Source organism: Crinia signifera, chromosome 5, assembly GCF_055691185.1.
Source record: "Crinia signifera chromosome 5, ASM5569118v1, whole genome shotgun sequence".
In the NCBI taxonomy this organism is placed as follows: domain Eukaryota; kingdom Metazoa; phylum Chordata; class Amphibia; order Anura; family Myobatrachidae; genus Crinia; species Crinia signifera.
Genome location: NC_139221.1, coordinates 328873302 through 328888999, shown reverse-complemented (window position 1 = coordinate 328888999; position 15698 = coordinate 328873302).

Genomic DNA, 15698 nt, shown 5'->3' with positions numbered 1-15698 from the left:
TGCCCATACATGGTGCATTTGCCCGCGCTCCAGCGGGCATCTCATCCCACAGTACTGGAGTATGTGCTGCCTTCTGATCGCATCGCATGCATTGCAATGCCATCCAGTCCATAACAGGTGCAATCATCGCCCCGTGTATGGACACCTTCAGGCATGTGAGCAGTGGAAGGGGAATTGGCTAATGTCTGGACCCCTAACATTCAGGGGTTCTTCACTGGCAGGGCTTGAGCAAGGCACCAGAGTGCCCCAGGTACCCCGGGGGGGGGGGTGATGCAACGTGGGCCGGCAGGTCGCTCCATGTGGGGGGTTGTGTGAAGCCAGGAGGGGGGGGGGTGCCGGGTGATGTGGCCGCTAACTATATGAGAACATAGCCTGAGGGTCAGATGTACTAAGCTTGAAAAGTGGAGAGAGATAAAGTACCAACAAATCAGCTCGTAACTGCCATGTTACAGGCTGTGTTTTGGACCGATGGATACCCAGGAATAGGATGGACCGATGGATACCAGGAATCTGCTGGACCGATGGATACCCAGGAATCGGCTGGAAAGATGGATACCTAGGAATCGGCAGGACAGATGGATACCCAGGAATCGGCTGGACAGATGGATACCCAGGAATAGGATGGACCGATAGATACCAGGAATCTGCTGGACCGATGGATACCCAGGAATCGGCTGGACAGATGGATACCTAGGAATCGGCTGGACAGATGGATACCCAGGAATCGGCTGGACAGATGGATACCCAGGAATCGGCTGGACCGATGGATACCCAGGAATCGGCTGGACCGATGGATACCCAGGAATAGGATGGACCGATGGATACCCAGGAATCGGCTGGACCGATGGATACCCAGGAATCGGCTGAACAGATGGATACCTAGGAATCGGCTGGACAGATGGATACCCAGGAATCGGCTGGACAGATGGATACCTAGGAATCGGCTGGACCGATGGATACCCAGGAATAGGATGGAACGATGGATACCCAGGAATAGGATGGACCGATGAATACCAGGAATCTGCTAGACCGATGGATACCCAGGAATCGGCTGGACAGATGGATACCTAGGAATCGGCTGGGCAGATGGATACCCAGGAATCGGCTGGACAGATGGATACCCAGGAATAGGATGGACCGATGGATACCAGGAATCTGCTGGACCGATGGATACCCAGGAATCGGCTGGACAGATGGATACCTAGGAATCGGCTGGACAGATGGATACCCAGGAATCGGCTGGACAGATGGATACCCAGGAATTGGATGGGACCGATGGATACCTAGGAATCGGCTGGACAGATGGATACCCAGGAATCGGCTGGACAGATGGATACCTAGGAATCGGCTGGACCGATGGATACCCAGGAATAGGATGGACCGATGGATACCGAGGAATCGGCTGGACCGATGGATACCCAGGAATAGGATGGACCGATTCATACCCAGGAATAGGATGGACCGATGGATACCCAGGAATCGGCTGGACCAATGGTTACCCAGGAATTGGATAGACCGATGGATATCTAGGAATCGGCTGGACAGATGGATACCCAGGAATCGGCTGGACAGATGGATCTCTAGAAATCGGCTGGACCGATGGATACCCAGGAATAGGATGGACCGATGGATACCCAGGAATCGGCTGGACCAATGGATACCCAGGAATCGGATGGACCGATGTTTACCAGGAATCGGCTGGACCGATGGATACCCAGGAATAGGATGGACCGATGGATACCCAGGAATCGGATGGACCGAAGGTTACCAGGAATCGGATGGACAGATGGATACCCAGGAATCGGCAGGACAGATGGATACCTAGGAATCGGCTGGACCGATGGATACCCAGGAATAGGATGGACCGATGGATACCCAGGAATAGGATGGACCGATGGATACCAGGAATCTGCTGGACCGATGGATACCCAGGAATCGGCTGGAAAGATGGATACCTAGGAATCGGCTGGACAGATGGATACCCAGGAATCGGCTGGACAGATGGATACCCAGGAATAGGATGGACCGATAGATACCAGGAATCTGCTGGACCGATGGATACCCAGGAATCGGCTGGACAGATGGATACCCAGGAATCGGCTGGACAGATGGATACCCAGGAATCGGCTGGACCGATGGATACCCAGGAATCGGCTGGACCGATGGATACCCAGGAATAGGATGGACCGATGGATACCCAGGAATAGGATGGACCGATGGATACCAGGAATCTGCTGGACCGATGGATACCCAGGAATCGGCTGGAAAGATGGATACCTAGGAATCGGCTGGACAGATGGATACCCAGGAATCGGCAGGACAGATGGATACCTAGGAATCAGCTGGACCGATGGATACCCAGGAATCAGCTGTACCGAGGGGCGGAACTGGGACACACTGGGCCAATGGATTCGGCTGAACTGATGGTTACTTAGGAATCGGCTGGACCGATGGATACCCAGGAATAGGATGGACCGATGGATACCTAGGAATCGGCTGGACCGATGGATACCCAGGAATAGGATGGACCGATGGATACCCAGGAATAGGATGGACCGATGGATACCCAGGAATAGGATGGACCGATGGATACCAGGAATCTGCTGGACCGATGGATACCCAGGAATCGGCTGGAAAGATGGATACCTAGGAATCGGCTGGACAGATGGATACCCAGGAATCGGCTGGACAGATGGATACCCAGGAATAGGATGGACCGATAGATACCAGGAATCTGCTGGACCGATGGATACCCAGGAATCGGCTGGACAGATGGATACCTAGGAATCGGCTGGACAGATGGATACCCAGGAATCAGCTGGACAGATGGATACCCAGGAATCGGCTGGACCGATGGATACCCAGGAATCGGCTGGACCGATGGATACCCAGGAATAGGATGGACCGATGGATATCCAGGAATCGGCTGGACCGATGGATACCCAGGAATCGGCTGGACAGATGGATACCTAGGAATCGGCTGGACAGATGGATACCCAGGAATCGGCTGGACAGATGGATACCTAGGAATCGGCTGGACCGATGGATACCCAGGAATCGGCTGGACAGATGGATACCTAGGAATCGGCTGGGCAGATGGATACCCAGGAATCGGCTAGACCGATGGATACCCAGGAATCGGCTGGACAGATGGATACCTAGGAATCGGCTGGGCAGATGGATACCCAGGAATCGGCTGGACAGATGGATACCCAGGAATAGGATGGACCGATGGATACCAGGAATCTGCTGGACCGATGGATACCCAGGAATCGGCTGGACAGATGGATACCTAGGAATCGGCTGGACAGATGGATACCCAGGAATCGGCTGGACAGATGGATACCCAGGAATTGGATGGGACCGATGGATACCTAGGAATCGGCTGGACAGATGGATACCCAGGAATCGGCTGGACAGATGGATACCTAGGAATCGGCTGGACCGATGGATACCCAGGAATAGGATGGACCGATGGATACCGAGGAATCGGCTGGACCGATGGATACCCAGGAATAGGATGGACCGATTCATACCCAGGAATAGGATGGACCGATGGATACCCAGGAATCGGCTGGACCAATGGTTACCCAGGAATTGGATGGACCGATGGATATCTAGGAATCGGCTGGACAGATGGATACCCAGGAATCGGCTGGACAGATGGATACCTAGAAATCGGCTGGACCGATGGATACCCAGGAATAGGATGGACCGATGGATACCCAGGAATCGGCTGGACCAATGGATACCCAGGAATCGGATGGACCGATGTTTACCAGGAATCGGCTGGACCGATGGATACCCAGGAAAATGATGGACCGATGGATACCCAGGAATCGGATGGACCGAAGGTTACCAGGAATCGGATGGACAGATGGATACCCAGGAATCGGCAGGACAGATGGATACCTAGGAATCGGCTGGACCGATGGATACCCAGGAATAGGATGGACCGATGGATACCCAGGAATAGGATGGACCGATGGATACCAGGAATCTGCTGGACCGATGGATACCCAGGAATCGGCTGGAAAGATGGATACCTAGGAATCGGCTGGACAGATGGATACCCAGGAATCGGCTGGACAGATGGATACCCAGGAATAGGATGGACCGATAGATACCAGGAATCTGCTGGACCGATGGATACCCAGGAATCGGCTGGACAGATGGATACCCAGGAATCGGCTGGACAGATGGATACCCAGGAATCGGCTGGACCGATGGATACCCAGGAATCGGCTGGACCGATGGATACCCAGGAATAGGATGGACCGATGGATACCCAGGAATAGGATGGACCGATGGATACCAGGAATCTGCTGGAACGATGGATACCCAGGAATCGGCTGGAAAGATGGATACCTAGGAATCGGCTGGACAGATGGATACCCAGGAATCGGCAGGACAGATGGATACCTAGGAATCAGCTGGACCGATGGATACCCAGGAATAGGATGGACCGATGGATACCCAGGAATAGGATGGACCGATGGATACCAGGAATCTGCTGGACCGATGGATACCCAGGAATCGGCTGGAAAGATGGATACCTAGGAATCGGCTGGACAGATGGATACCCAGGAATCGGCTGGACAGATGGATACCCAGGAATAGGATGGACCGATAGATACCAGGAATCTGCTGGACCGATGGATACCCAGGAATCGGCTGGACAGATGGATACCTAGGAATCGGCTGGACAGATGGATACCCAGGAATCGGCTGGACAGATGGATACCCAGGAATCGGCTGGACCGATGGATACCCAGGAATCGGCTGGACCGATGGATACCCAGGAATAGGATGGACAGATGGATACCCAGGAATCGGCTGGACCGATGGATACCCAGGAATCGGCTGGACAGATGGATACCTAGGAATCGGCTGGACAGATGGATACCCAGGAATCGTCTGGACAGATGGATACCTAGGAATCGGCTGGGCCGATGGATACCCAGGAATAGGATGGAACGATGGATACCCAGGAATAGGATGGACCGATGGATACCAGGAATCTGCTGGACCGATGGATACCCAGGAATCGGCTGGACAAATGGATACCTAGGAATCGTCTGGGCAGATGGATACCCAGGAATCGGCTGGACAGATGGATACCCAGGAATAGGATGGACCGATGGATACCGAGGAATCTGCTGGACCGATGGATACCCAGGAACCGGCTGGACAGATGGATACCTAGGAATCTGCTGGACAGATGGATACCCAGGAATTGGCTGGACAGATGGATACCCAGGAATTGGATGGGACCGATAGATACCTAGGAATCGGCTGGACAGATGGATACCCAGGAATCGGCTGGACAGATGGATACCTAGGAATCGGCTGGACCGATGGATACCCAGGAATAGGATGGACCGATGGATACCGAGGAATCGGCTGGACCGATGGATACCCAGGAATAGGATGGACCGATTCATACCCAGGAATAGGATGGACCGATGGATACCCAGGAATCGGCTGGACCAATGGATACCCAGGAATTGGATGGACCGATGGATATCTGGGAATCGGCTGGACAGATTAATACCCAGGAATCGGCTGGACAGATGGATACCTAGGAATCGGCTGGACCGATGGATACCCAGGAATAGGATGGACCGATGGATACCCAGGAATCGGCTGGACCAATGGATACCCAGGAATCGGATGGACCGATGTTTACCAGGAATCGGCTGGACCGATGGATACCCATGAATCGGCTGGACCGATGGATACCCAGGAATAGGATGGACCGATGGATACCCAGGAATCGGATGGACCGATGGTTACCAGGAATCGGATGGACATATGGATACCCAGGAATCGGCAGGACAGATGGATACCTAGGAATCGGCTGGACCGATGGATACCCAGGAATAGGATGGACCGATGGATACCCAGGAATAGGATGGACCGATGGATACCAGGAATCTGCTGGACCGATGGATACCCAGGAATCGGCTGGAAAGATGGATACCTAGGAATCGGCTGGACAGATGGATACCCAGGAATCGGCTGGACAGATGGATACCCAGGAATAGGATGGACCGATAGATACCAGGAATCTGCTGGACCGATGGATACCCAGGAATAGGCTGGACAGATGGATACCTAGGAATCGGCTGGACAGATGGATACCCAGGAATCGGCTGGACCGATGGATACCCAGGAATCGGCTGGACCGATGGATACCCAGGAATCGGCTGGACCGATGGATACCCAGGAATAGGATGGACCGATGGATACCCAGGAATCGGCTGGACCGATGGATACCCAGGAATTGGCTGGACAGATGGATACCTAGGAATCGGCTGGACAGATGGATACCCAGGAATCGGCTGGACAGATGGATACCTAGGAATCGGCTGGACCGATGGATACCCAGGAATAGGATGGAACGATGGATACCCAGGAATAGGATGGACCGATGGATACCAGGAATCTGCTGGACCGATGGATACCCAGGAATCGGCTGGACAGATGGATACCAGGAATCTGCTGGACCGATGGATACCCAGGAATCGGCTGGACAGATGGATACCTAGGAATCGGCTAGACCGATGGATACCCAGGAATAGGATGGACCGATGGATACAAGGAATCTGCTGGACCGATGGATACCCAGGAATCGGCTGGACAGATGGATACCTAGGAATCGGCTGGACAGATGGATACCCAGGAATCTGCTGGACCGATGGATACCTAGGAATCGGCTGGACAGATGGATACCCAGGAATCGGCTGGACAGATGGATACCTAGGAATCGGCTTGACCGATGGATACCCAGGAATAGGATGGACCGATGGATACCCAGGAATCGGCTGGACCGATGGATACCCAGGAATAGGATGGACCGAATTATACCCAGGAATAGGATGGACCGATGGATACCCAGGAATCGGCTGGACCGATGGATACCCAGGAATTGGATGGACCGATGGATACCTAGGAATCGGCTGGACAGATGGATACCCAGGAATCGGCTGGACAGATGGATACCCAGGAATCGGCTGGACAGATGGATACCTAGGAATCGGCTGGACAGATGGATACCTAGGAATCGGCTGGACAGATGGATACCTAGGAATCGGCTGGACAGATGGATACCTAGGAATCGGCTGGACAGACGGATACCCAGGAATCGGCTGGACAGATGGATACCAGGAATCAGCTGGACCGACGTATACCCAGGAATGGGATGGACAGATGGATAGCCAGGAATCGGCTGGACCGATGGATACCCAGGAATCGGCTGGACCGATGGATACCCAGGAATAGGATGGACCGATGGATACCCAGGAATAGGATGGACCGATGGATACCCAGGAATCGGCTGGACCGATGGATACCCAGGAATCGGCTGGACCGATGGATATGTGCCAGGCGTCTTGCACCGCATAGCATACCTTGCTTGGTGTATAAGGACACATCTGTGATTGTATGTTTTTGGATTGTTGGAGAGAAACTTGTGCTGTTTTAATTGGTACAACTCCAAGATATACCAATTCTCTCCTCTCTAGACAAGTCCTGGAATCCTGTTTATAATGAATATTTGTGGGCTATCCCCCCAAAACACTGGTATTATGTATCGCTGATATCTATTCACAAAACTTTTAAAGGAGCTGTTTACTTTTGCCGCATTGAGCAAAATGTCGACGTAACACAAGTCAACATGACATTTTCACAATTTTTTTTCTTAATTTTTTGGGGGGACTTTTTTATGCTTCACAGTCTACGTGCGTTCTGATTGGTAAATTGGTAAAGTGTGGCGAGGGCAGCAGTAGTGGAGTGAGGCACCAGGCTGAAGCGAGGGTACACACTACATTAGTTAGGAGGTCCTTGTGCTCAGGTGTTGACATTGACACAAAAACCTGGAAAAACTTTCATGCATTGACTATTGTCAATTTATCAATTTACTTGTGACAACATTTTTGTCAAAATCATGTGTGTCGATTTTTGTCAATGTTGACCTAGTGAAAGTTTCCCTTTTGTTGTCAACTCATCGACTGTTGACATAGACTCTGTCGACCATTGAACCTGCACCCTTGCAGTCAGTTACTGGCTGTTTTTATTGGGTGTAGTTCAATAGCTCTACAGCAGGGGCAGCCAACTCCAGTCCTCGACAGCTACCAGCAGTTCACGTTTTCCAGCTCACCTCACAGGTGCACAGGTGCACTCATTACTCACTGACGCGATATAAAAGATCCACAGGTGGAGCTAATTACTTCACTTGTGATTCCGTGAGACCTGGGAAACATTAACTGTTGGTAGCTCTCGAGGACTGGAGTTGGCTACCCCTGCTCTACAGTAAAAGAGAAACAATGGACAGGTCGACTCCACGTTAACCTTTTGACCCGTCAACCTTTTGCATGTCGACAATTTGGGGCTGACCTACTGTCTGTCGTTCGTGTAACCAGATACCGGTGTTAAACGCGTTCCAAAGGAGTGCCTCTGTGACCCGGTAATCCCTTCTCCACACCAGGAATCGGCTGGACCGATGGATACCCAGGAATCGGCTGGACCGATGGATACCCAGGAATAGGATGGACAGATGGATACCCAGAATCGGCTGGACCGATGGATACCCAGGAATCGGCTGGACAGATGGATACCTAGGAATCGGCTGGACAGATGGATACCCAGGAATCGTCTGGACAGATGGATACCTAGGAATCGGCTGGGCCGATGGATACCCAGGAATAGGATGGAACGATGGATACCCAGGAATAGGATGGACAGATGGATACCTAGGAATCTGCTGGACAGATGGATACCCAGGAATTGGCTGGACAGATGGATACCCAGGAATTGGATGGGACCGATAGATACCTAGGAATCGGCTGGACAGATGGATACCCAGGAATCGGCTGGACAGATGGATACCTAGGAATCGGCTGGACCGATGGATACCCAGGAATAGGATGGACCGATGGATACCGAGGAATCGGCTGGACCGATGGATACCCAGGAATAGGATGGACCGATTCATACCCAGGAATAGGATGGACCGATGGATACCCAGGAATCGGCTGGACCAATGGATACCCAGGAATTGGATGGACCGATGGATATCTGGGAATCGGCTGGACAGATGGATACCCAGGAATCGGCTGGACAGATGGTTACCTAGGAATCGGCTGGACCGATGGATACCCAGGAATAGGATGGACCGATGAATACCCAGGAATCGGCTGGACCAATGGATACCCAGGAATCGGATGGACCAATGTTTACCAGGAATCGGCTAAACCGATGGATACCCATGAATCGGCTGGACCGATGGATACCCAGGAATAGGATGGACCGATGGATACCCAGGAATCGGATGGACCGATGGTTACCAGGAATCGGATGGACAGATGGATACCCAGGAATCGGCAGGACAGATGGATACCTAGGAATCGGCTGGACCGATGGATACCCAGGAATAGGATGGACCGATGGATACCCAGGAATAGGATGGACCGATGGATACCAGGAATCTGCTGGACCGATGGATACCCAGGAATCGGCTGGAAAGATGGATACCTAGGAATCGGCTGGACAGATGGATACCCAGGAATCGGCTGGACAGATGGATACCCAGGAATAGGATGGACCGATAGATACCAGGAATCTGCTGGACCGATGGATACCCAGGAATAGGCTGGACAGATGGATACCTAGGAATCGGCTGGACAGATGGATACCCAGGAATCGGCTGGACCGATGGATACCCAGGAATCGGCTGGACCGATGGATACCCAGGAATCGGCTGTGTCACAAACCGTGGGTCTCAGCCCCGTCTGAGACCACGTCCATTACCTTCCCGGTGGTCCGCGGTGAGAGTAAGGCCTCTGGTAGCTGTCAGCGCCTGGCGAGATGTCCCATGTTTGGCTGGTGTTGACCCGTGCAATCGACATGCCGGCACGCTGGAGCCCGCGCGTCATGGGCGCCGCCATGACACATGCGCTCAGCTGACCAGAGGGTCCAATCCCACGGTCCAGCCAGGGTGACCTCTGACCCACACACTTGCACACCTCTCAGGTGTACTCACTCTTTCCCTGAACTGATTGGTGCTGCTGACGCTAACCAATCAGTGCGCAGCAAGGGGGATATATTCCGGCTTCTAACTCACAGTCATCGCCTTGAATATGTGTTCATCTGACCTCAGTCCCTCCTGTGTTCAGCTGTTTCCAAAGGCTCCTGGTTATCCGGTCTCCCCGTGTACCTCTCGCAGTTTCCTGCATACTACCTGGTTCGTCATCTCCAGAAGACTCCTGCCATTCCACTCTGCAGTCGAGTATTACTCCTGTTACCATCTTTACCTGGCATACCATCTCCAGAAGCCTCCTGCAAAATAACCATCGTGCAGTTGAGTGATCTCATCGACCCTGCTGTCGACATCAGTGTTGACACTTTCACACTGTGCCCTCCAGAGACTATTCCTATTCCCAGTGTCTCCAATATCACTACCACTCTCCGCCTACGTCCAGAGGACCAGGGCAGAGGGCCGCGACCTGCCTGTCAGACGCAGCGAAGTCCATATCCCCTTGCGGGGGTCTCTGGTGAATACCGCTGGCAGGTTAGACTCCGCGCCTCTGTTTCTGGTTTCAGCCAACACTCTGGTACGCAAGGCAGTGCCTCTGTGCATGTCATTCATCAGGCCTCCGGCCTTCCGCTACACAGCGCCCTCCACTGGTCCACCACGGTCAGGGTCGGGAACACAGCAGACCCGGAACCTGACAGTATATTCAAGGCCGATGGACTCGGCCCAAGACCCAAGTGTGGGACCAGCGGTTCTTCAAAATGTTGCTGCCAGAATGGAGACCCAAGAAGCTACTCAGCAACAGGTGATTAAATTCTTACAAGATGTATCCAGTCGGTTGGACACCCTGCAACAGTCCCTGTCGACTTCTGTGTCAACCACTACCGTAAGATCAGCAACACCAGCTTTATCATCCCGTCTCCACCTGCCAGCACCCACCAAATACGATGGTGACCCCAAGACCTGCAGAGGGTTTATCAACCAGTGCCAAATTCAGTTCGAATTGGTTCCTCATAACTTTCCTACGGCCAGAATTAAAATCGCATACATGGTGTCATTATTAACTGGCTCGGCCCTGAAGTGGGTATCACCCTTATGGGAAAAAGCAGATCCTCTGCTGACAGATTATGAACAATTCCTCCTGACCTTCCGCCGCATATTCGACTTGCCAGGTCGACCCGTGTCAGCAGCTACCGACATCCTCCAGGTTAAGCAAGGGTCCCGCCCCATGGGGCAGTATGTAATCCACTTTCAAACTCTCGCGTCTGAATTACAGTGGAACAATGAAGCCCTGACAGCTGCCTTCTGGTTAGGAGTTTCTGACCGGATCAAAGATGAGCTGGCATCTCGCGACCTTCCTACCCCCTTGGAAGATCTCATATCTCTATGTGTCAAGATTGATCTACGTCTTCGTGAGAGAGGACTAGAAAAACACAAGAAGTTAATTCCCAAAGTTTCTCCCAAGATTCGTTCTGAGTCTCCTACGCGTGAAGAACCAATGCAAGTGGGTAGATCACGACTGACTCCCGAAGAACGCACCCGTAGGCAGCGCAATCGCCTGTGCATATATTGTGCTGCTCCCAGCCATTTCATTAACAACTGTCCCGAGCGTTCGGGAAACGACCGGGCCTAACCTGCAAGGGAGGAGTCAGGTTGGGTCAAGTGGCAAAATCTCCTCCAGAATATGACTTTGTCTTACCCGTATCTTTGGATACCCCTACTGGTACCCATTCCAGTACCGCCTTGGCAGACTCCGGCTCGGCCGGGAACTTTATTTCTCAAGACCTGGTTACTAAACTGAAGATTCCAATGGAACCATTAGTTCCACACCTAGCTGTGACAGCAGTTGACGGCAGCAGAATCGCAGGCAGTGAGGTTCGCTTGGAAGACGCTACAGATCGAGCAATGGAGTTCTCATTGCCAACAGCAGTGTATCAAGTCAGTGGTGCCCACTCGTTCAGCCAATGTAAAAGTTCTTCCTGGTCTCCCTGAAGTCTATAGTGAATTCGCTGATGTGTTCTGCGAGCAGTCCGCTGATACTCTTCCTCCTCATCGTGATTGGGACTGTAAAATTGACCTTCTCTCAGAGAAATTCCCCCCTAAAGGTCGAACTTACCCATTGTCCGTTCCTGAGACACAAGCCATGTCGGCATACATACAAGAGAATCTTCAGAAAGGCTTCATCCGGCGCTCAAGTTCACCAGCAGGCTCAGGTTTCTTTTTTGTAAAGAAAAAAGATGGAGGCCTCCGCCCGTGCATCGATTACCGGGGTTTAAACAGTATCACAGTCAAGAACAGTTACCCGCTTCCTCTTATTACAGAACTTTTTGACCGAGTGCGTGGTGCTCAAGTCTTCACCAAATTGGATCTCCGTGGGGCATACAACTTAATAAGAATCCGTGAAGGTGACGAGTGGAAGACCGCATTTAACACCCGGGATGGTCATTACGAGTACCTGGTAATGCCTTTCGGTCTTTGTAATGCCCCAGCAGTATTCCAGCAATTTGTAAACGAGGTCTTTAGGGACATGCTCTACGTTTGCCTTGTGGTATACCTCGATGACATCCTCATTTTTTCAAAAGACTTATCCTCTCATCGAACTCAGGTCAAGGAAGTATTGTCTCGTCTTCGCAGAAACAAACTGTATGGCAAAATTTCCAAGTGTACTTTCGAAGTCCCTTCTGTGCCCTTCCTCGGATACATCATTTCTGGGTTCGACCTACGTATGGATCCAGAGAAATTAGAGGCTATTAATGGGTGGTCACAACCCACTTCCCTCAAAGCAGTCCAACGCTTTATAGGGTTTTCCAACTACTACAGGAAATTCATTCGAGGCTTCTCCACGCTGATTGCACCCATCACCGCACTCACAAAAAAAGGGGCTAATCCAGCCAACTGGCCCTCTGAAGCCATCGCAGCCTTCCAGTTTTTAAAACAAGCTTTTGTCACTGCTCCTATCCTGTCCCAGCCTGATGTCGACAAACCCTTTTTTCTTGAGGTAGATGCCTCTCACATAGGAGTCGGTGCTGTACTATCTCAAAAGAACAGTGATGAAAAACTCCACCCCTGTGGGTTCTTCTCTCGCAAGTTTCTTCCAGCAGAAAGAAATTACTCCATTGGAGACCAAGAATTACTGGCCATCAAATTAGCTCTCGAAGAATGGAGATATCTTTTAGAAGGTGCCAAGTTTCCTGTAACGATCTTCACAGATCATAAAAACCTCCTGTACCTCCAGTCTGCCCAGTGTATGAACCCCCGACAGGCTCGTTGGTCCTTGTTTTTCTCTCGTTTCTCTTTCAAGTTATTATACCGTCCAGGCACTCAGAATGTGAAAGCAGATGCCTTGTCACGTTCCATGCAAGAAGATTCCGACTTGCAGGAAAATCGGCCCATTCTGGACCCCATCGCCTTTGCTCCCACTCAGGTGTCGCCTGTGCCTCCTCCTGGTAAAATCTTCGTTCCCACTGAATTACGTCAGAAGCTTTTTTCTTGGGCTCACAAGTCATTATTCTCTGGGCATCCTGGCGCTCAAGGGACATTAAAAATTCTTCAGAGATCCTACTGGTGGCCGCAGATTGGCAAAGAAGTAAAAGAGTTCGTGGCATCATGTCCAGAATGTGCACAGCACAAAGTATCCCGACAAGCCCCAGCCGGCCAGCTCCATCCTCTGTCCGTTCCATCTCGTCCCTGGACTCACATCTCAATGGACTTTATCTGTGACTTACCCAAATCCCAAGAGTACAACACCATATGGGTAATAGTTGACAGGTTTTCCAAGATGGCCCGATTCATCCCATTACCCGGGCTACCGTCCGCTCCCACTCTGGCTCAGCTGTTTGTACAGCATATCTTCAGAAGTCATGGCTTGCCTAGCGAAATTGTGTCCGATCGGGGGGTACAATTTGTGGCACGGTTCTGGAGAGCCCTGTCTAACGCATTCCAAATCAAATTAAAGTTTTCTTCAGGCTATCATCCTCAGTCCAACGGTCAGACAGAAAGGGTGAACCAAGATCTGGAGACCTTCCTTCGTCTATATATATCATCCTCGCAAGATGACTGGTCGAGACTCCTCCCGTGGGCAGAATTTGCTCATAATTTCAGGTACCACACAACCACTGGTCATTCCCCTTTCTTTATAGTCTATGGACAAAACCCCCGTGCCCCCAATTTTGAAATGTTACCAGCGATAGAGGTACCTGCAGCCGCAGCAGCCATTAACCATTTCTCTCAAATCTGGCGAGAGGTTCATTCCAACATCACGAAAGCCTCAACAAGGTATAAATTCTTTGCAGATCGCAAGAGAAGAGCTGTTCCTGAGTTGCACCCAGGAGATAGAGTGTGGCTTTCCACACGGAATCTCAGACTGAGAGTTCCCTCTATGAAATTTGCTCCCAGATTCATCGGTCCCTATACGGTTCTACAAAGGATCAATCCTGTCGCATACAAACTGAAGTTGCCCAAATCTTTACGCATCCCCAACTCATTTCACATCTCTTTGTTACGTCCTCTCATCCTGAATCGCTTCCATGCTTCCTCACCCTCACTACCCAAAGTTCAAACCAGCAGGGGAGTAGAATTCGAGATTAACAAAATTGTTGATTCTCGTCGGAGGTATGGGCATCTCCAATATCTCGTTGATTGGAGAGGATATGGTCCTGAGGAGAGGAGTTGGGCAGATGCAGATGATGTACATGCCCCCCGACTAATCAAAGCATTTCACGAAGAGAACCCGTCCAAGCCTAAAGGGTGTTCGGTGCCCACCCTAAAAGGGGGGGGTACTGTCACAAACCGTGGGTCTCAGCCCCGTCTGAGACCACGTCCATTACCTTCCCGGTGGTCCGCGGTGAGAGTAAGGCCTCTGGTAGCTGTCAGCGCCTGGCGAGATGTCCCATGTTTGGCTGGTGTTGACCCGTGCAATCGACATGCCGGCACGCTGGAGCCCGCGCGTCATGGGCGCCGCCATGACACATGCGCTCAGCTGACCAGAGGGTCCAATCCCACGGTCCAGCCAGGGTGACCTCTGACCCACACACTTGCACACCTCTCAGGTGTACTCACTCTTTCCCTGAACTGATTGGTGCTGCTGACGCTAACCAATCAGTGCGCAGCAAGGGGGATATATTCCGGCTTCTAACTCACAGTCATCGCCTTGAATATGTGTTCATCTGACCTCAGTCCCTCCTGTGTTCAGCTGTTTCCAAAGGCTCCTGGTTATCCGGTCTCCCCGTGTACCTCTCGCAGTTTCCTGCATACTACCTGGTTCGTCATCTCCAGAAGACTCCTGCCATTCCACTCTGCAGTCGAGTATTACTCCTGTTACCATCTTTACCTGGCATACCATCTCCAGAAGCCTCCTGCAAAATAACCATCGTGCAGTTGAGTGATCTCATCGACCCTGCTGTCGACATCAGTGTTGACACTTTCACACTGTGCCCTCCAGAGACTATTCCTATTCCCAGTGTCTCCAATATCACTACCACTCTCCGCCTACGTCCAGAGGACCAGGGCAGAGGGCCGCGACCTGCCTGTCAGACGCAGCGAAGTCCATATCCCCTTGCGGGGGTCTCTGGTGAATACCGCTGGCAGGTTAGACTCCGCGCCTCTGTTTCTGGTTTCAGCCAACACTCTGGTACGCAAGGCAGTGCCTCTGTGCATGTCATTCATC